The sequence below is a fragment of the Prionailurus bengalensis genome, chromosome E2 (assembly GCF_016509475.1).
Source record: "Prionailurus bengalensis isolate Pbe53 chromosome E2, Fcat_Pben_1.1_paternal_pri, whole genome shotgun sequence".
Classification (NCBI taxonomy): domain Eukaryota; kingdom Metazoa; phylum Chordata; class Mammalia; order Carnivora; family Felidae; genus Prionailurus; species Prionailurus bengalensis.
Window position 1 is genome coordinate 61,593,690 of NC_057352.1, and position 22,172 is coordinate 61,615,861.

General features: G+C 54.2%; 1 protein-coding gene across 15 annotated transcripts in view; it reads right to left on the reverse strand.

Annotated features, from left to right (window-relative positions):
- Positions 1 to 22,172, reverse strand: part of ANKRD11 (ankyrin repeat domain 11) — a 179,891-nt gene that overhangs the window by 35,969 nt on the left and 121,750 nt on the right. Inside the window, exon 1 of one of the 15 annotated variants that reach the window (XM_043599898.1) lies at positions 9,073 to 9,238. The exons of the other annotated variants lie outside the window; for them this stretch is intronic. The gene's annotated coding sequence lies outside the window, so the exon portion shown is untranslated. Of the gene's footprint in view, positions 1 to 9,072; positions 9,239 to 22,172 lie in introns of those variants that run through there. 15 annotated transcript variants of the gene reach the window in all.

The window sequence follows — 22,172 nt, forward strand, 5'->3', positions numbered from 1 at the left end:
CGAGAGCTCCCCCAGCTTGCCTCCCAACTCCGTTGTAAATAAAATTTCCCTTTACTAATTTTCACATCTCATTTTGCGAGCATCCAGCTAATTCCATGCAATCTGTCGCAGAGTGACTGTGGGCCCAAACCCCATCACGACGGCCCAAGGGACATTTCGTGCCAGCCCCTGGCCAAGTGCAGTGTCCTGTGCCCAGCAGTGGGCCTTTGTCCTGAAGGCCGCTGTTCTCAGGGCACCACCCCACATCTGGGAACCCCCCCTCCCCCCGCACCTGGCTGGTTAGCAGTGTCATCCCCGATACTCTGTCTTCTTTTCCATAAGACGTTGTGCACGATGACAGCCAAGACCACCTCGGCCACCTCACCGCCGTGGTTACAACCACCTCAATATTCAGAACTCGTCAGAAGCGTGAGGACCAGCATGATGGCCAGTTTCCTCAGGGCCTGGGAGCCCAGCACACTAGACTCATTTCTTTAAGGGGCGTCACGGGTTCACAAGGGTTGTCAGCTCCAAGGCTCAGATTTGCCACCGACGCATTCCAGCTTATTTTCTGGGAGAGCTGGATGCACTGGGTCAACCGTCCTGTCTTGTGCCTCACGGGACCCGCCTGGAACCTGGAGAGCCAAGGGGACCCGAGTCCTCCCTGGTGTTTCAATGACAAGCTAGCTGAGATCGTCTCAAACGCAGTCTTCTTCCATCTACCTGGTCATCCCAACCCTCCCGTAGGCTGTCTGGTCTCCGTGCCATCCCACAGCCCCGTGACCAGTCCGCCTCTCCCTTGGCTTCAAAGGGAAGGATGCAGACACGGTGAGACCACAGCACGTCTCACCAGCACCACGACCTCTCCTAAGCCAGGCAGTGCCACACGTCAGAAGCTCAGCTTGCCGCTTCTTCCACGGATCCTCTCTGAGGGTAGAGGCCGCCACAATGCCACAGGCCTCCCTGCTCACTGCTGGGCATTCACTGCTCAACCCAAGAAGAGGCTGGGACCCCCGTCCCCACACAGCCATCACAGTGGGGGCAATATTTGTGGCTGGGGCGGTGGGGGGGGCCCTCCCTTCTAACAAGTTACAAGGCTACCTGAACCTGGGCTCTGGGGCTTTCTAACCACATAACCCAATGGATGGCCGTCAAGTCTCAGACCCCGGAGGCAATCTGGCCATCCCTACTCAGACACGCCGTAAGTGCCAGTGTCCGAAGATGCCTGGTCCTCCTCAGAACCACGCATCCCACAGCACTCTGGGACACACACGGACTGGACACTTGGCACCCGAGCAGCAGTACATCGGGAAACGTGTGCAGAGCAGCGGGAATGTGGGGTGAAGGGAGCACGGCTCCCTGCATGGGATGAGCTGCCGGATGCAGGCATTTCCCACACCCCCAACTGAAAAGCAGCTAGCTGCTCTGGCTTCGCAGGCAGTTGGGGGGCACAGAGACCACTCAGGAAAGCACTCAAGAGCTTCTGGAGCTGGGCGAGTCTTCTGAGAGACCCCGGCCCGTTCTCCGAAACAAAAGCACCGTGCCCACACCGCTGGCTCCAGGAATTTGCCACTGATCTCGCGGCCGTGTGTCGGAGCTCAAACAGAACATCCGCAGCCAGCTCCCTACCCAGGGGCACACGCAGGCTGGCAGAGGCCATTTGTCCCTGCACCTGTCCATGTCGCACTCGTGGCCCACGGCCCACGGCGGCTCCACCTGCTGTCCCACCGGCAGGGTCTCTTTGCTGCTTGCCCCGGGACCCTGCACTGTGGGCTTGGAGACACAGTCCGTTCAAGAGAGGTGGCAGGGAAGACATGACAAGAGCCCCGTACACAAGGGCGGCGACGAGGCGTATGCCTTCCCCAAGGTGCGCCCACCATTCAACACGCACACACGGGGCCGTCTCAGTAGACACCTCCATGCGCTCTGCCGCCCCTTCTCAGAGCAGGATCTACCACAATCTGCCAACGTGGACAGGAGACACGACACACGTGACAGAGGCTCCCGCCGAGCCTGGGCCTGACACGGGGGACGTAGCAGACACAGCGGCTATGCCTGCAGTTTAGCAAAAATCCAAGCATTTACCCCGATCTCCTCTTTCCAAGGGACAAGCTGACAGCTAGCAACTGAAGGAAACCGGAAGACATGTTTACCGGCTTTGTGTGGACTGGGGCCGGAACGTGAGGGGACAGGCCACAGCCCATGAAAGTTGGCACAAGGCCTGTGGGGCAAGGGCAGCGGCACAGACACAGGCGACACGCGCGGCAGCCAGGGCAGGCCGGCCGGCACCTACCTGAGCGACCTCGGGAAGGAGCGACGCAGCCAGGGCAGGTGCCCAAGGCGCGCGCGCTCACCCACGGGAGGGGGTTCGGAGAGCTCCGCTCGGAGACGCACCGCAGAGCGGCAGATGGCCTCCGGGCGATCCTGGCTTTAGGAGAAGAGGGAAGTCCGAGGAGAGAGAATGAAAGACCCAAAAGGGATCCGAAGGCTGAGTTCTGGAGAACCAATACAAAAAGCCCACTGCCACACAAAGGCAAAGACAGCGCCAAGAAGTAGGAAGGAGAACAAACGGCCTAGGACAGGGCTCTTCAAACGGGAGGCGTGTGACCGAGGGCTGCCCGCACCGACTGGACTGGACTGGACTTCGCCAAGTCCCCAGAAGCGCGCCCACGGGGACGGGGGCTCGGGGGCAGAGCCAAGGCCGCCGGCAAAGGAGCGGTCAGGGACAGGCTAGGTCAGAACTGTGCCTGGCAGCAATGGAGCCACAGTCCAGAGACTCAAACACCCAATTCAGGGTAGGAGCACAGTGAAGCCAGCTTCGAGCATACAGAACAGCCAAGCTAACCGCCCCTCTACCTTTCTGAGAAGGGAGCAGGAGGTCACACGGGTCACAAGCCACAGCCCTAGGCCAAAGCCAGCCCTCTCCCTGCTCAGGTAAAACCTGAGAGCTAACAATGGGTTTCAGGGGTGGCTGGGGGGCTGAGTCAGTTGCACGTCCACCTGACTCTTGATCTCGGCTCATGTCATGGTCTTGTGGTCATGAGATCGAGCCCTGTGTTGGGCTCTGTGCTGACAGGATGCATTCTCTCTCCCAAAATAAATAAACAACAACAACAACAACAACAACAACAACAACAACAGAATGGGTCTCATATTTTTTTTTTTAATTAAAAAAAATTTTTAACGTTTATTTTTTTTTGAGAGAGAAAGACGGAGACAGAGTGTGAGCAGGGTAGGGGCAGAGAGAGGGAGACACAGAATCTGAAGCAGGTTCCAGCTGAGCTGTCAGCACAGAGCCCAACGCGGGGCTCAAACCCACAAATCATGCGATCATGATCCGATCTGAAGTCAGACGCCCAATCGACTGAGCCACCCAGGGGCCCTATCATTTTTTTTTTTTTTTAAGATTTTATTTTGAAGTAATCTCCTCACCCAATTTGGGGCTCGAACTCACAACCTCAAGATCAAGAGTGACACGCTCCACTGACGGACTCAGGTGCCCCGAGTTTCATATTTTAAACCTTCGGAGACAAATTCAAATTTGTGACAGATGAAAATCGCATGTAATTAGCATGTCCACGTCCATAAATCAAGTTTTATGGGACCGTGGCCGCGCCCAGGATGCGGTCCTGCCCCCCCCCACCCCCCCCAAGGCGTCCGGTGCGGTGGCCGTGCTGTCTGCAGCCCCTGAGGGAGGCTGTGAGGCCAACACTGCCTTTCCCTTGGAGCTGGCGGGGATCGGGTGCTGCCGCGCCCCAGGAGGAGGCGAGGTCCTCACACAACCGCAGTACAACAGCCACAACTGTCCTTGAGAACGAAACCACAATCGACAACCTTAGTGACAAGACGCCAGCGGGCCTGGGGTGCGGCCCGGCAGAGCCTCTGGGTGGGGCCGCCCATCCGGGGCCTTGCCTGCCATTTCATGGGACACAGGCTTCGCCAGAAAGACTCTCAGACAAACGAAAAAGATAATGTGTATTATTATCAAGAACTGGGTATCTGGCAGTTATCTTCTCAAAAATCAACCACCTGGAGTTACCACTTCAAGGAGAATGAACAGTAGCTGATTTGAGTTTCCAAGCGAAACCTGAGCTTAGGAAAACTGGTATTCACGTCCACGAGCCCAATCCCAGTGTTTAAAGACATTTTAACGAGATTGGTGGTGACTAAAAGGTTACTTTTTAGGGGCGCTTGGGGGGCCCCGTCGGTGAAGCGTCCGACTTCGGCTCAGGTCACGATCTCGCGGTTCGTGGGTTCCAGCCCCGCGTCGGGCTCTGCGCTGATGGCTCGGAGCCTGGAGCCTGCTTCGGATTCTGCGTCTCCCTCTCTCTCTCTGCCCCTCCCCTGCTTGGCTCAGTCTCTCTCTCTCAAAAATAAACAAACATTTAAAAAAACCCAAGAAAAAAATTTTAAGGTTACTCGTTAAACAATGTGTATGGAGACACGTCAACATTAGGGAGATCCGCATAGCTGAATGAATCAACATTTTCCAAATAATCAATATGGGATATTACAGAATCCCACGAGGGAAGACCCACTAACACAGAACGCAGCCATCATTCAGCAGTGCCAACACCAACCAGGAGGCTTTCCAGATCCTGTGACAAGGTCCCCAGATCGTCCCTTCTCATATGGCCTGTCTGTGAGAGGGTGGATTATTTTCACACTTAAAAAAAATAGCAGGTAGAGAAAACAAATGCCACTATCTTCACCAAATTTTTGTTGATTTTGTTTGTACAACAGTTACTTTTCAGGGAAAATTTGTATGTACTACTTTATTATTTTTAAGTGAGTTAACAATTTTAAATTTTCCTCAGTGATGCTTTCTTTCGATTTTTGTTTTTTTCTTAATGTTTATTTTTGAGAGAGAGACAGAGACACAGAACACAAGCAGGGGAGGGACAGAGAGAGAGGGGGAGACGCAGAATCTGAAGCAGGCTCAAGGCTCCGAGCCGTCAGCACAGAGCCCGACGCGGGGCTGGAACCCACGAACCGCGAGATCGTGACCGAGCCGAAGTTGGAAGCTTTACCGACGGAGCCCCCCCCAGGCGCCCCTCAGTTATACTTTTAAACACAACACGTTAATACAATTTGAGAGCTATAACCCACATGACAAAGCTGTGCGGGTCCTCACTAATCCTAAGTGTTGTAAGGCAACGGCCCAGCAAGTCTGAGAGCCTCTGCAGAATCTCAAGAGCAGAGGACGCTCTGCAGACAACAGACCTGCCCCAGGAGGGAAACCCAAACCACGAGGGACTGACATGCAGCCACAGAACAACTACTGAGCAGAAGCCCAAACTGTCCTAAGAAAGTAAGTGGAAAAGGTCTCTAAAAAAAGAAAGACAGAACTCCTGCAAAATGTCTTTAAAAACAAAAGGAAAGAACCTCAGATTACATAAATACATATTAATAAACAAAAATAAAGTCAAAGCCAAAAAGCTGGAGAGACAGTGTCAAAGTAGCATCGTGTGGACAAAAGTGTTGGCCAACAATGCAGAGCTCTGTCCCCTCAGCAGACACGGACTTATGACCACGGAGGCACCAGAAGGCAGGACAGGAGTGAAAGTCAGCTTTGTCCACCAGTGGCAAGGGACAGCAGGACATCTGCACAGAAAAATGTGACGATTCCCAACTTACACCATGCACAGAGATCCACTTCTAGACAGGCAATAGGTCCAAGTGTCAAAGGCACAGCCAGGAAGCTGCCGGGCAGAGGCACAGAAGAATCCCATCACAGCTGCTTCCAGGAAAAGAAAGATCTTAAAACCAGAAGCATCAACCATGAAGGTAAGGTCTGAAAATTCTGACACTTTAAAAACTCCTACAAATCACTAACAAAAATGCAAACCATTCAGGACGAAAATGGACACGAGGGGCACCTGGGTGGCTCGGTCGATTAAGTGTCTGATTCCTGATTTCGACTCAGGTCACGATCTCACGGTTCATGGGATCGAGCCCCACCTTGGGCTCTGCACTGACAGGGCGGGGCCTGCTTGGGATTCTCATTCTCTCTCTTTCTCTCTCTCTCCCTTCCTGCCCCGACTGCATGGTCTCTCTAAAAGTAAATTAATTTGTAAAAAATGGACACGAGACTTAAGACACTTCACAAAGAGGAAATCCAAAAGCCTGGGAAGTAGATGAGAAACTGATCAGCTGCTTCGGCAATCCAGAAATTCTGAACAACAATCAGAATACGGCATCGAGTGGCAGTGAAGACGTAAAGCAAAGGAAACGAACGGTTGCCTTCTGGTGGGCGCGTGAACCACGTGACTGCAGTGAGCCTGGACACACACGACGCAAGTGGACACGCGCCACAGTCACGGGCATCAGAGGCCACGCTGGCGCGGAACATGACACAGCAGCGACAACGTACAAATGACCCGAACGAGTCTCACAGATGATGCTGGGAAGAATCCCACTGTGTGTTCACCTAAGTGTCTCACAACAGCAGCCTGCAGGGCTCAGGGACGCGACGCAGGCCCACGTACGAAGACCACTCAGAACTGAGGACGTGGTCCCCCTGCGCTGAGGGGCTCGGGGGAGTTTCCACACGTGCGCTTTCTGTGGCGAGTGAACTGCGCGTTTTTACTTTGTGGACGTTGGGTGGCATGCTATACTTCGCAGTAAGTACAAGTTTAAAAAGCTGGCTGTGTTTAAGACGCGGTGTGAGTGCCACCCAGGCCGGACTTTAGACAGAAGGCGGGTGCCCTGACCTCGTTGCAGGGCCACCTCCTTCCCGTGGCCCTGGCCCCCAGGGAGGGCAGTGGAGTCACACGGAGGGCCGGGGGTGGCGCCTCAAAGCTTCCCAGCTTGTGGAAGGCACAGAGCGCAGAGCAGAGAGCAGGGCGGAAACGAACCCTTGACACGCCGCAGGTGCACGCATCTCCAGGGTGGGAGGAGGAGACGGACTGAGAAAACAGGAGGCAAAACACCGTCTTCCCCAGAAGGGCTAAGACACAGACTGACCATGATGGAAGAGGAGAATGACGTGGGCACGACAACCACGGAGCCAATAACGGCAGCGGGGAGGAGGTCTGAGACACCCCCTGAGGCTGATCTGTGCGGACTGAAAGTGACGGAGGTGACCAAGGGAGAAGAGACACAAATGGAGAGAACGAGGAGGAGGAGGACGGGGCGCACTTGCACACCTCTGCTGGGGGCGCACACGAGGGTGGCTCTCCGGGACGGGGCTGGGCTCGCCCTGCAGCGACAAGCACACATCGCCCGACAAGCCAGACATCCCACAGGCAAGGCCTGGGAGATTCGTGGCAGGGAGGGCAGGTCCCGGAACACGGAGCCCACCTGCCAGGAGCCTATCTCTGCCCGAGCGGGACAGAAGGGGGCAGGTCTAGGACTCTGAGGTGACTTCCACAGTCCTGTCAGGTGGGGACAGCTGTGTCTGTGTTGATAATAGATGCAGAATATGCGAGGCTGGCTCAAACTGTGAAAATCCCCCAAATCAACAGACTAAAGCAGAAAACCATACAATCATTACTACTAATACAGAAAAAGTTGTGTTTTTGGTGGTTTTTTTTTTTTTTTTTTTTAGTTTATCATTATTTTGAAAGAGAGAGAGAGCGCATGAGAGCGCAGGGGAGGGGCGGAGAGAGAGAATCCCAAGCAGGCTCCACACTGTCAGCACAGAGCTTGATGCAGGGCTCGAACTCAAGAACCGTGAGATCATGACCTGAGCTGAAATCGAAAGTCGGACACTTAACCAACTGAGCCCCCCAGGCGCCCCTACAGAAAAAGTATCTAACACAATTCAGTGCTCCTGAGAAAACCCCTCAGCACAAGAAGAGACAGGGAAAGACCTTCAATGTGAAAGCAAGCACCCACAACAGCTCCCAGCTACCATCATTCGTGTGAAAAACGGAATGCTTGCTCCCCAAAATCAGGAACAAGGCAAGGATGTCCCCCACCCGCCCACCCACCCACCGCTGCTTTTGGACATCATACTGGAAGTAAGAGCCAGTGCAGTAAGGCAAGAAAAAGAAATTAAAAACATACAAATTGGAAAAGAAGAAATAAAACGTTCTGCTTGACGATGACATGATTGTCTATCTAGAAAACTGCAAGGAATCTCCAAAAATCCCTAGAAATAATGAGTTCAGCAAAGTTGCAGAACACCAGATCAACACACAGATATCCTGTACTCAGCTGAGGCTTGAACACAGATTTCTTCACAAGTAAATACAGTACGTTGCTATACACACATTTTATCTTCTTTCTGACTTTCTTAATAACACTTTCTCCACCTTACTTCATTGTAGGAATAGATAATATGTGTAACGTGCAAAGCATGTGTTCGTCCCCTGGTCATGTTGCTGGTAAGGCTTCAGGTGGACAGTCAGCTAAGTCGTCAAGCTCTGAAGGAGTCGGGAGTTGCACGCGGGTGTTGGTGTCCACGACACCCACACTGTTCAAGAGTCAGCTGTACTTCCCACAAAGCAGCAGCGAGTATGCAGAAACACAGCGCCACCCAAAACTGCTCTAAATAAGAATGAAATACTTAGGTGTAAGTGTAAAAAAGAAAAACTATAAAAACCTGTGAAATTGTTAGGGGAAAATAAACACAGGAGAAAATCTCTGAGACCTGGGGCTACGCAGAAAGTTCTTGCTTTTATTTTTTTAAGATTTTACTTTTTTAAGTAATCTCTACACCCAACATGGAGCTCAAACCTACAAGTTCGAGATCAAGCGTCCCACGCTCAGTCAGCCGAGCCAGCCGGGCACCCTGAGGCAAAATGTTTTTAGACAGGACCCCAAAAGCGCCCGTCCACAGAAGGAAAATGATAAACTATACAATATTAAAGCCTCGGTTCCCAGGTGAAAGATAAGCCGCCAATGTGCGAATCACCAAAGAGCTTATTAATAAACCACAATACAAACAGCAGCAAGCAGCAAACAATCCAACTGGAAAACGGACAAAGGACAGAAGACGCATTTTGCCAAAGAAGAGCCTGGAATGCCGCACGGTGGCTTTGCAGCCGTGTGCAGATGGAAGTCACCTACCAGGGTGTTTCCAGAACATTCTTCGGAAAACGACATGACACAGAAGTGTGAATATCAGGGGTTATCACACACACATACCATCTCATGAAGGACGTTACTCTGTAAACACGTGCCTGGGGTGTGTGGAGGGCAGGGACGCACGCTGTTTTTCTCACAACAGGAAGCTGTCAGGACATTTCAGAAACACTGGCCCAGCTGGTTAAGAACCCTGGGTCTGTGGTCAGATACGTCTAAATTTCTCAACGTATAAAATAAAGAAATAAAACCTCCTATTAAGAGCCTAGGACCACGTCTGACTGGCCCAGCGCTCACTCAACGCTCCTCAACGAGCTGCCTCTCAGGCTGGGGACGGAGGAGGCCCGGGTGTGCTGCTAATGCTGTCCCCAGAGCCGGGGTGCGCACCTCCATCCCTCTCCAATGCCTCACTCCTCCCTTGTCACTGCCACGCTGCCCCCGACAGTGAGGTCCTGGCTCTTCCGACCACAGGCTGGCAGAGAAGCCACGACGGGTGCAGGGTGATGGCAAGACACCAGCCGGGCCAGGCGCTAAGCAGGCCGTGGGGTCCTCAGAGAGGTGGCCGGGCGGGCTGGCTGGGACCTGGCCCGGGAACCAGGAGTGTGGGCGCAGGCTCGGCCCACAGTCCACGGCAGGTGGATGTGACCCAGGCACCCGTCTAGACGCACACCCCAAGCGACGTGGGTGCAGAGGCCACCAAAGCCACATCCGACTGTCAGTGCACACTGACGTGTACAAACCCTGCGAACAGCCCAGATGTCCCCCAATAGAGAACAGATGGACCATGGGAGTGCCAAGATGCTTAGCACACCGTGGATGAGGTTCCTGGAGGCTGCAAGTCAGTACGGAAATTATGCGGGGAGGGGACAACCGTCCTCACTTGGGGGGGGTCACACAGGCACACAGAGGACAGGCACCATCTCCAGCACCGCTGTTGGCACAGGGAGCCTCTAAGCCTCTGCCGGCCCCGGGCTCCAACGACTCGGGCTCCCCCTCGGGGCCCTGCCTCCAGTCCTCCCCCCGCCCCCTCCCGCCACACCACCTCCCAGAGGCAGAGCAGCAGTGACATGGCCTTGGCTCGCAGCCCGCCTGGAAGTCCCCTCGCACACGGGCCCCTCTGCAGGCCCAAGTCCCCTGTTGTGACACGTCTGATTTCTCATCTCACCAAAGGGCGTTCCCGAGTCTCCCCGGGCCTCCCTCCAGAGAGGAGCTGCCGTGCTCCTGCACTGCTGTGAACACAGCCGTGGGGGGGGGAGGGGGGGGGCTTCCGGCTTCCACCTGCCCGATGACACTCTCAGGCAGATCTTTATCAGAATTGCTAAATTACGTGATGGCTCACAGCACAGGAAACCCAACGCGATAACCACACAGAACAGCACGCAGCACACGCCCCTCCGGGCCCCCGTGTGGAAGACGCCAGCCCCCGCCTCTGTAACGCTGGTGGGACCTGGAACACTCCCGAGACGAGGGGACCCTCGGAGAACGGGGAGGGAAGCCAGCCGCTGAAGCAGGTCCCTCTGGGAGGCACGCAGTCTCGGCCTCCAGCCACTCCGCACGGCTCTCGGCACGGCCACACAGCCCCCAGGACTCTGCCTACACGGCCGGCAGTTTTCACGGAAACCTCGAGAGAGAAAAAGGGACTCGAGAGAGAAAAAGGGACTCGAGAGAGAAAGGGACTCGTCCTGTGGGAACTGAGTGCGAACACAGTGGCCTCTGGGGGTGAAGATGCTGTCTGCTCACGTGAGGCGTCACCAGGAGGACACGCAACTAAGTATCACCCAGTGTTCGTCCGCCAATTCTTCCTTCTCTTACAGATTTTAAGTCATCTCTACAGCCGGGGCGGGGGGGGGGGGGGCCGCAGACTCGTGATCCCAAGATCAAGAGTCGGACGCTTCACTGACTGAGCCAGCCGGGAGCCCCCAGGATTCTCAGATTCTGCTGCACGAGACAGCCCGTCCCAGGCAACCCCAACAACAGAGGTAACGCGTGTCTCCTCCCTCAGCCTCAGCTGGGGGTGCAGACAGACACTGGCAGCTGTGAGCAGTGGGCACTCTGGGAACCCTGGGACTCCGAGCAGCGTCGGGTCTCACAGCCCCGTGCCCCCTGACGTGCCATCCCATCCACGTCACCCCCCCCCCCATTTTCAAGCCCACATTCCTACACCAGACCGCGGCAGAGACGGGCAGGCAGTCGTCCACACGACCGTGCCAAGTGGTCTTCAGAAAGGCTGCCGCGAGCACGTCCTCACCAGGAGCATGCGGGGTGCCCGGTGCCCACCCTTGCCAATACCATTTTAAAAAACAAGAAGGGGGCGCCTGGGTGGCTCAGTTGGTTGAGTGTCTGACTTCGGCTCAAGTCATGATCTCGCTGTTTGCGAGTTCAAGCCCCGCGTCAGGCTCTGGGCTGATGGCTCGGAGCCTGGAGCCTGCTTCAGATTCTGTGTCTCCCTCTCTCTCTGCCCCTCCCCTGACTTTGGCTCAGGTCATGATCTCACAGTCTCTGGGTTCAAGCCCCGCGTCAGGCTCTGTGCTGACAGCTGGGAGCCTGGAACCTGCTTTGGATTCTGTGTCTCCCTCTCTCTCTGCCCCTCTCCTGCTCATGCTCTGTCTCTCTCTCTCTCAAAGATGAATAAACATTTTTTTAAAAAATCTTTTTTTAATAAAAAAACAAAACGATGGTGAACATCAGCCTACTGGGCTCGTGCTGGCACCTGTGGCTGCCTGTCCCTGAGCGTCCCTTCCCACGTGACCACCTGTGCCCTCAGTCGCTCATCTGCTCTGCACGTACTGACCGCGCTGCCCCATGTGCAGGCCTGGGGACTGCAGCGGGCATGTGCTTCTCCGTCACAGAGGGTCTCAGGAAGACAGCTGGCTCACAGCGCGCCTAGCAGGGTGGCTTAGTCAGGAGAGGGTGACCCAGGACACAAGGAACAGAACACTGGCCACACAGGTGAACACGAATCCTTGGAGCTGACGGAATGGCCTTGCCATCGTCCCTGTGACCTCAGCCCAGTGGTGTGAGCCTGGACGTGTGCCAGACTCTGCCCGGGGACTGGACGTGCGGGGCGCACCTGCTGAGCGCGGAGTCCTGCCTTCCCAAGCTCAGGCGGCACACGCTGAACGCAGCCATCGGAGTGACCTCATGGCGCAACGGTGTCACCACAGGACGCCGAGGCCCGTCTGGCTGCCAGGGCACACCACGCGGGTGACGCCCTCACTGCAGCCCCTGCAATGACACGCCTCTCCCCTGCAGCCCTTCGTGTCCATCTGTCCGTGCCGAGCACCACAGAAGCCACTCACCCTGTCCACGTGCTGTGGCCTTCCCTCAGTGCCACACGGTGACGTTCCCCAGGACGAAACCCGAACCAGGACGGCCACCTGCTAACGGAGGGCACTGACCGGGGCTGACTCGCTTGCTACCAGACCGCAGCCTCAGTCTGAAAAGGACCCGCTGGGTCAGAAATTCTGTATCTGTGATGCTCCAGTTTTCCAAAGCAGGAGATCTGCTGCAGAAAAAAGGCTACAAAAACCCCTATCGTCTCTGCTTTCCTACATCAGATAATTGGCCAGGTTAAACAATAACTTCCCTCCTTTAACTGCAAGGACCGCCAAGTGGATGCTTGGAGCAAAACAAGCCTAATTAGTAACAACTGAACCTTCCAGAAATAAACCCATAAAGAAGCCACCTCCTTTCCCCTCGAAGTCGCTGACAGCCGGTCTCCCCAGACTCGGGAACATACGACAGGAAGGCATGCAGCGTCCACTGGCTTCCGGGGTCTCTGCTCTGACCTGGACCAGAAGGACGCTCTGTGGGAGCAGAGAACCAAACCGACTCCGTGTGAAGGCCTGTGCATGGTGGCCGAAAGCAAGCACGGCCGCTCCTTGTTCCCACGGCCGGAAGAGGACGCCCCCGAGCTCGCCTCTGCGGAGCCAGGAGATGTGGGCTCCCTCGGCCGAAACTTGGGCCCGCATCCAGGGTGCAGAGGCCCCGGCCCCGCCGCTCCCGTCTGCGGCCAGTGTGGGGACAGGGTGGAGACAGGGCAGGGACCGTGGCGTGCGGTGTGCCCAGCTCCCCACCGCGTTCCTTGGGGAGCGCTGCCTGCGTGCGGCCGGGCCCTCGGGGCCTTTGCTGGGGCTCTGGTGCCTTCGGCCCGGATGTGGGGAGTGCACCTCCAGCGGCGGCCTGACGGGCCAAAAATCTTGGTTGCTCCAGGACACCTCCCCCCGCACTTAACAAAACCAAATAAAAAGCTCTGGTTGAGAGGCACCAGGCTTGCTCAGTCGGTAGAATGTGCAGCTCTTAACCTCAGGGTCATGAGTTCAAGCTCCACGTCAGGCGTAGAGCCCACTTAAAGAATAAATAAAACTCGGGGCGCCTGGGTGGCTCAGTCGGTTGAGCGTCTGACTCTCAGTTTCAGCTCAGATCATGATCTCGTATTTCGGGAGTTCCAGCCCCACATCAGGCTCTAAGCTGACAGCACGGAGCCTGCTTGGGTTTCTCTCTCCCTCTCTCTCTGCCCTCCCCCCTCCCCCACTTGTGCTGTCTCTGTGTCTCTGAAAATAAGTAAGTAAACTTAAAAAAAAAATTAAAAATAAATAAAATAAATAATAAAATAAATAAATAAAAACATTGGGTTGGGGTGGGGTGGGGCGGGGCGGGGTGGGGCGGGGCGGGGCGGGGCAGGTGGGGGGTAGCTTCTGGATGTGAATGCGAACTGCCCAGAGAAATAAAGTGTTTTTTTCCCTTATTAAATAAAGGGCATTAGCTGAGAGGCTATGTTTAAAGTACATTTACCCAAATGTCCTACTTTCTGTAGAAGGGAACAGACCAGCTACACGCCTGAAAGCCTGTTTGCAAACAAGACAAACAGCCATCACAAGGTGAATGGATAGGGAGGCGCGGGGACCACCCCACGGGAGACAACGCGGCGGTTAAGGGTGAACTGATGCACGCCCCCATGGGGATGGCGTACACAGAGCGCGTGCGGAGGGAACGCATCCAGACAGAGCCGCGTACAGTGGAATCCCGTGTAGACGGAGGCCCAGAAGAGGCAACCCCAGGCCCCAGCAACGCAAACTCAACACCAAGGGGGCACCGGCTGCATCAGGGCCCGTGGCACTTACAGGGCAACGGGGCCACACAGGGCACACGTTCACACTCATGCCTGTGCTTACTCATGTCTACATCACACCTACATTTAAAAGGAGAAAAAAGTGGGGTGTCTGGGTGGCGATTTCAGCTCAGGTCACGATCACACAGTTCCTGAGTTCAAGCCCTGCATCGGGCTCTGTGCTGACAGCATGGAGCCTGCTTGGGATTCTCGTGCGTTCGTTCTCTCTCTCTCTCTCTCTCTTTCTCTCTCCGTCTCTTTCTGTCTCTCCCCCAACCCATGCCCTCCCCACAGCGTGCATGCCCCCCCTTTCTCTCTCTTAAAATAAACTTTGAAAGAAAAGAGAGAGAAAAGAAAAAATGTACGCTTAGCTCAAGAAAGCATCAGTAGTGTGGTGAGTTACAGTGCCCATCCCAAAAAATATATCCACGCAGAACTTACATAAATGTGACCTTACTTAAAAAAGGGTCTGTGCACATGTAACTAAACTAAGGACTCGAGAGGAGACCGTGCTGTATTGTGTGGTCAGACCCTAAACCCAACAACCAGTCCCTAGAAGAGAAGGGAGAGGGACATTAGGGAAGGGGGCCACGTGAAGATGGGGTGCCAGGGAGGCCAGGGTGGGCTCTGCCTGGAAGTCTGTGGGCGACACGGCCCTGCCAGCCCCTCCATTCAGGTGTCACAGGCGTATGTGCCTGTGAAGAGGCCCCAGGGGACCAACGAAACATCTGTGATGATAAATGGCCCGTCCCCCGTGTTCCCAGGCCCTGGTGGCCCGGCCGACGTGGTATGCAGCACATACTGCAGGCCAGCAGACACTGCACTTAGCTTCCTGTCCTACTCAGGGGGACCCTCAGACCACCGGGGCTGAGGCGCCACCCCAGCTTCTGGGATGGCCGCCACCCAGTGGAGGGGACTCGGCTTTGGATCCCTGGCTGCTTCCCTTCCCTGTGTCTACGACTCTGAACGGGATTCTTCCATGGCAAGGAGTGTTCACCACAGAAAGTGGGGTTTCTTTATTAAAAACTAACAAAGAGAGTCTGCTGAGCCCAAAGCATGTGGCTGGTGGCCACTTGCTGTGTGCCCACAGGGGAAGGAAGGCTGGGGCAGACCCAGTCACGGCTCACACGCGAGGACCCTCATGCTCCGTGTCCAGGCAGTCCTCCCTCCAGAGCGAGCAAGCCCGGGAGCTGGCCACACGTGGGAACGGGTCTACAAGGACCTAGATGGCCTCCTTGAGGCCGCCTCTTAGGGTGCAAAGTCTGAAAAAGTGACTATCTGACCGTGTAAGAAAAAGCCTGCCAGCCCCGTGCTGGACGAAGGCACCACGCAGGACCCAGTCAAGGGCAGGGGACAGCCGTGGTTACGAAGAGAATACCAGTTTCCACAAAATAACTCTCAGACCTACTGAAATACAAAGGTACAGAGGAAAGGCCGGAAGAGAAACACAGGTTACAAAATCGTATGCCCACAGGGGTGGTGAAAACAGAACATGTAACATAAAAGAGAACTTCCCCATGAATCGAGAACCCAGAAACTATTGACACTGGCCATCTGAGCAGGAGGGCTACATTTTCCAACGTTTTGCCTATCTGTATTTTCTAGTTTTCTACCATGCACACATACTGCTTCTAAAATCTGACCACAGAAAAAGACAGATTGAATTTAATAATAAATACCTTAATTAGTAATATCTTATCCAAGTAAGATTTTTTTATCTTACGAATCGTTTTACCTTCATGATCTGGACAAAGCCCTATGAGTTTTGTCACAGGACGTACATGTCAAGGATGAAAGGCTGGAAACCCATCTAGTGGGAAGGAGGGGAACCTGGAGCCCACAGCTCTGCAGACACGCCCTCCAGTGCCGCCTGCCCGGAGTTCCCGTAGTCCACAAGCATAATGAAAGGGAAGTTTTGCTGTTAGGTAATAAAAACCATCTAATACAACAGCCTTGGACACTGGCAATCCCTCCTGGACACAAACAAAGAGTAGGACGTGGCCAAGCCGGCTTTAAGGCTTGCATCCACCGATTCAAAGAACAAAACAAAACAAAACAAAAGCTGTGCCCTGGGTGAGGTGGCCAGCACAGCACACAGAGGTCAAGCCACAGCCCAAGTCCACAGCCCTACTCTGCACCCCATGTGAGCTGCATTTACAGAATGTACAAGGTGAAAACAGTTACTTTTCAAACGATCCCAGGAATTTGGAGCACCCCTAAATCTGTTCAAGAGGAGTTATTGTATTTCATGATTTCCTCATTAGAAATATTTTCTATCCTCATCATTTTATAATAAAGTAACAACAGCTATGATTTTCACTGAAATGTTTCAAGTATGCATAAAAGTATGAGAAACAATGCAACAAACACTTATGTATTCACCATCTGTTCACTTTGCCATATTTGCTTTGGAATTTTTTTCTTCTTAGAGAGAGAGTGAGGGAGGGGGAAAGGGAGGGGAGAGGGGTGAGGGGTGAGGAGGGAGAGAGAGAGAGAGAGAGAGAGAGACAGGGAGAGGAAGAGGGGGGTGAGAGGGAGAGAGACAGAGACAGAGAGAGACAGAGAGAGGGAGGGAGAGAGAATGAATGCCAAGCAGGCTCCACACTGTCCGTGCAGAGCCTGACTTGGGGCTCGATCCCAAGAACTGTGAGATCATGACCTAAGCCAAAATCAAGAGTCAGACACTCAACCAACTGAGCCACCCAGGTGCCCCACATTTTTTTCTTTTTTTTTTTTTTAATGTTTATGTTTTGAGAGAGGGAGAGAGAGAAAGAGCATCAGCGGGGGAGGGTCAGAGAGAGGGAGACACAGAATCGGAAGCAGCTCCAGGCTCCGAGCTGTCGGCACAGAGCCTGACGCGGGGCTTGAACTCACAAAGCGTGAGATCGTGACCTGAGCTGAAGTCGGACCCTCAACCGACTGAGCCGCCCAGGGGCCCCTGAAGATTTTGGGTTCTGATGCCAATCTGACTTTGGCGCTTACCGTGTGCGCCCATGGCTTCGCACTTACCTTACGTGTAAGCCTGTAAACACAGTACGTGGTGTCTTCACAGGAAACACTGCGCAGACCCTCATGCCCCATCCCCTCCCGAGTACGCTTGTGCCATCTGTCTGCGCTCCTGTCGCCCGCGCACGACTGCGCTCCTCCCTGGGGGCGTCTGGCCCCTCTGGGAAACATGGGTCTCTGCTGACTGGTGCTGGTGTCTCCCTGCTCCTCGTGCTACAAACACCCCACAGTGAGCACTGTCGGCACGGCTCTTTCCGCAGCTAAGAGTCCCTTTAAAATTTACAGCCAGAAACGGAGTTACAAGAAACTGAGTGTAAATGCTTTTAAGAATCTGATCGAGCTTGACACTACACAGCCATTCACGAACATGCCCTCTTCTATGCTGTAAACTCATCACGAAATTCGGCTGCGAGAGGGGAAGGGTGCTGTGCACATAACAGACTCCTGAGGAACAAGGTCAGGTTCCACAAGAAGTCAACAATCAGTGCTCAAAGAGTCAGGTGGGAGCCCGAGACTCGCCCTGGGCAAAGCAGCACACAGCGAAAGGACAGGAGTTGAAAGCCCCACGGCCCGGATAGTTCTGAAACCCAGAAATCACACGAGCAAAGTGCGATTTGTGAGTGTTCCTCAGGAAGGAAGGAGCTACAGCTTTTGCCCAATTCTTAGAGAGTCCAGGACCCAAAAAGGTTTTGACGGTGGTTTCTTCTTTCCACACAACGCGGCACGTGTGAACGCCCCAACAAAGCACTGGAGAGACACTTTACTTTCCAAATCCAACTTCCGAATCAACTAAAAACTCACTGACAAACCCAGAGGAACGCCATTATATTATAAATGACCAGATTTTTATTTTTTTTTTACGTTTATTTATTTTTGAGAGAGACAGAGACAGAGCAAGAGCAGGGGAGGGGCAGAGAGGGAGACACAGAATCGGAAGGAGGCTCCAGGCTCCGAGCTGTCAGCACAGAGCCCGACACCGGGCTCGAACTCAGAGGCATGAGATCACGACCTGAGCCGAAGTCGGCAGCTCAACCCACTGAGCCCCTCAGGCTCTTTAACCCAGAAAAAACCGTATCATAACCGAAGTCATGACTCACACTGTTCATATGCAGTACTGTTAAAATTTTTAAAAACTGAGATTTCCACTGAGAAAAATTCCAAAGCCCAAGTTCACAGTCCTGTGTCAAGGGGAAGAAGGATGTGAAACCATCTGCGGATCTGAAGGTTGGCTGTGCTGTGGAATGCAGACAAGACCGGAAAACAAGGCTGTCCTGTCTCTCTCCACAGTGAATACGTCTCGGGACTCCTCTGTGTAAGTCAGCAGGTAGAGTGATCGCGCACTCAAGCTAAAAGGGCGCAGACAACACACAGCGGACAGGGCGGCCTACCAACTTCGCGGGCACGCCAGCAAGGCTCTTGTGTGCACAGACCCCACCAAGCGTCCCCACCTTCCGGAAAGACTGTGTGGGTGAGACCGAGGCACGTCACCTTAGCAACAGCTCCAAACATACGTGCACCCAACACCGGCTGCTTTCTGAAAGCTGTAAACAGAGGACAGTGGCATCAAAGTTCCAGATTACGGCAAGGACCATCCACCCCCTGCCCTCTCTACCCTCCCCCAGCCTTTCATCCCACTGAGAACACTGAGTGATTCTGCGTGTGCAGAGGTGCTTTTAATCCCCAAGGATGTGGAACGCTGCATAATTACGTACCCACCGGAGGCACCTTCGTGCACAAACACACAGTGGCCACGGGACAGCAGTCTGTGGCAAAGGACACAGCTTTGGGCCCGGAGCAGCTATAGCCCTGGCAGGGATTTCTGGGCCTGGCTGACCCAGGTCGCTGGAGGGCCTCCTCCCCACAGGCCGAAGGTTCCAAGGTTCTTGTGACAAAGCAGGAAGCCACAACAAAACAGGAGAAAGGTGCGGCAGGCCTCCAGCCTCGGGAAATCAGGGAGAGTTTCCTGGTAAAGTCCAAGGTATGGGCCTCTGAACCCATTTCCATCTTTGGAAGACACAGTCCGTTTCCTCTCAGGGGAAGAAAACTTAGTAAGTACTCCCCGGAGATCTGAAGACTGTGGAACTCAACCATTCGGTCTAGGATAAACCGCGGCATAAACAGGTGTGCCCGGGACCAGGCCTGAACACGGCCCGGCGGGAGTGACACGCCAAGAGTGAGGCGGGGCCGGACGCGGGAGAAACTGGCTTGGTTTCAAGCCAACTTGGTTCTGATCATAAATTTCCACCATCTCCGTCCGTCTTCCTCCAGCTTCTGATGTGCTGGGGAATGATCTGCTTTCTCCTTATTCCCTTCCTACCATATTCTTCAAGCAGCAGACAGAAAGGGAGGCGAATAAATCCACATGCACGGACTGACATCTTTAAGAGAAAAAAACAAACCTGGTATTTCACGCCGCGAACCCTGCTGTGGGCCGTACAGATACGCTTCTCCGTACGGGCGCCGCTGAAGCTCAACTCTCAATATCCCACGGAAACGCAACTGTGTGATCAAACGGAGATGTGAAAGTGTCCTGAGAATAATCCCTCTTCTGTCCACTGAGGACTGAAGACGAGTCCACGTCTTTCCGCACAGGTACTGACCCCCACGCGGCAAAGGGGTGGAAGAAAGGAAGGAGGTGAAGGCAGGGAGGGCCTGCATCACGTGTCCTGAGAAAGGCGCCACGGGTGTGCTCTAGGACGCTGACCTCAGGACGCAGACACCGCGTGAGACTGAGCACTCATGTTCGTGGGCAGCTAAGTGCATTTTGCTGAAGCAACGTCCAAGTTCCTAAGCGGACAGAAACCAACACCCATGAACTCCAACACTGTTTTACAGGCCCAGCTATTCAAATGCATCTGTGGCAAATTCTTTCAAAGTAAAAACAACTCAGATTTGTCTTTCTAGGTGACCGTGCCCCTGTGTGTAGGCTGGGGGGAGGGGGCAGTGGGGGAGACCCTGGCAGTGGAGGGACACCCGTGAGAAAACACAGAGAAGCCGGCCAGCTGCGGCCCGAGTACTGCAGGGGCCTATGTGGTCCCCTCCCAGAGAAAACGGACAGAGAATCTCGTTCCCGAAGACTCGCTGTTCTGCCTCTTGGAGAGCTCCTCGAGCTCTGGGAAAGGAGCCCCGTGCTGCGAAGCGTCTCCCCACTCCTCCTCGGCCTCTCTGCCGGGTTCCCTGTCCAACGTGCTTCGTGCTCCTCTGCTGGCTGCTGGCAACAGGAGGCCGCGTTCCGTGTTCCAAAGACCGGGGCGAGCTGGTGGCACGGAGGGAACGGAGGCCCTGGACGCTGCCGGCCGGGGAGAGGGCAGGCGCCTCACCATCCACTGCTCGGTGGCTCGAGGCCACCTGTCTCAGCCTCCTTGCCGGTCCACCGGAAGGCTGGGGAGCACGGATGAGTGCTTCCCACTCTGGCAGCTGTACCGGGTGACGGTGCCCCCCTTCAATCCGTGTCTGGGATTTAACGATCCATTCCAAATTACACCTGCACAGCACTTTACTTTCAAACGTTATTTTATTTAGAGCCCCTGAGTAGTTTCAGTTGAACAGATGGCATTATTTCCACTTTACAAACAGGACAGGAGCTGAGGCGATCTGAGACACACTGTCACGGGGAGTGCCCGGCAGACAGGACCCCCGACTGGGGACCCTCTCTTGCGGCCACAGGCCGGCTGGGGGTGAACGAGCTCCCAGGGAAAGACAGACACATCTCATCCCCTTGGGGACCAAAAAAAAATCATTCCGTCTTTCACAATTACCCATGAATCAAGGAGTCTCACCTTCCACTGTGTACAAGCTGCCTCGGTCCTGAAGAAAACCCTGGGTGTTTCTCGGCAAACGGGCCTACGGAGGCTCAACGAGACCTAAGGATAAGCAGGGCCAGGCCGGCCTGCTCGCCTGGGGAAGCTGGCAGGGGCCGCCACACGGGCAGAGTTCCCAAGTGTCAGGGTTAAAAATGAGGACAGGGAAGATGACTCTGGGAGCAGCATCCCTCATCAGTAACAAATGAAAAGACAACGATGGGATGGACGAGGTAGGAAGTTGAACAACTTGAGAATTTTTGTCTTCACCTTGAAGTAAACACCAAATCGCATTTTCTCTGGTTTTGCTATAAGACTTCTCGTGGAAAATACCACTGAAAAGAGACAGTGAGAACAAGTGAAAGTCAGAGGAAAAACCACACACACACACACACCCCATAATCCAAGCTAGAGTGACCAGGAACATGAAGCCTGGCCCCGGGCAGCCTGCCAGGTGACCACACACACTGACAAGCTACTTGAAGCGAACACAGGTGTCAGCACCAGGGCATAGAACCCTGTCAAGATGACCACGAAATGAAGGTGTATAATGGCCACATTTGTGGAGGAGGAAAAAATGAATAGGAAAAAAATCCAAAGACAAAAAAAAAAAAAAAAGAGAGAGAGAGAGAGAGAGAGAGAGAGAGAGAGAGAGAGAGAAACACAAGTGAAAACAAACAGAAAGCCCAGTACAGTTTGACACATGTTCACTGAGTCTGAAAGTAAGAGGGCGAGGAAATCCAGTCAGGAGACAAAGTCCATCAGATGGGAACAGGAAAGCTGAGAATCAGCGAAGGAAATCTAACACAAAAATCTGGAAAGATTCCAAGAGGAGAGAAGAGATGAACCATGCAAATACTGAGCAGGGCAGAGGCTGCTGCCTTAGCATGGGCACAGGCTTGGGGCCAATGCACAGCCCAGGAGGCAAAGTCACGGAAACACGGCCAGAGGCCCCTTTCACAAGGAGAGGGTTCCAAACCCGTGCTCACGTGAAAAGCCTCCCCGGAAAGAGCAGGAGCTGACAGGGAAAATGGAGCTGGCACTACCAGAGGACAGGAGACGACCCCCCACCAAAAGTCAGAGTACACAAGATTCGTACACAGCAGTGAGCACACACGACACGTTCCACCAACTCCCGTCAAGGACACTACAGACAGTCATGAGCACTGACCAGGCGCAGACCCACAGAGCACGTCGAAACCCTCTGAAAGGATCACTTCTTGCCCCTCAGTGCAACTTAAGACACG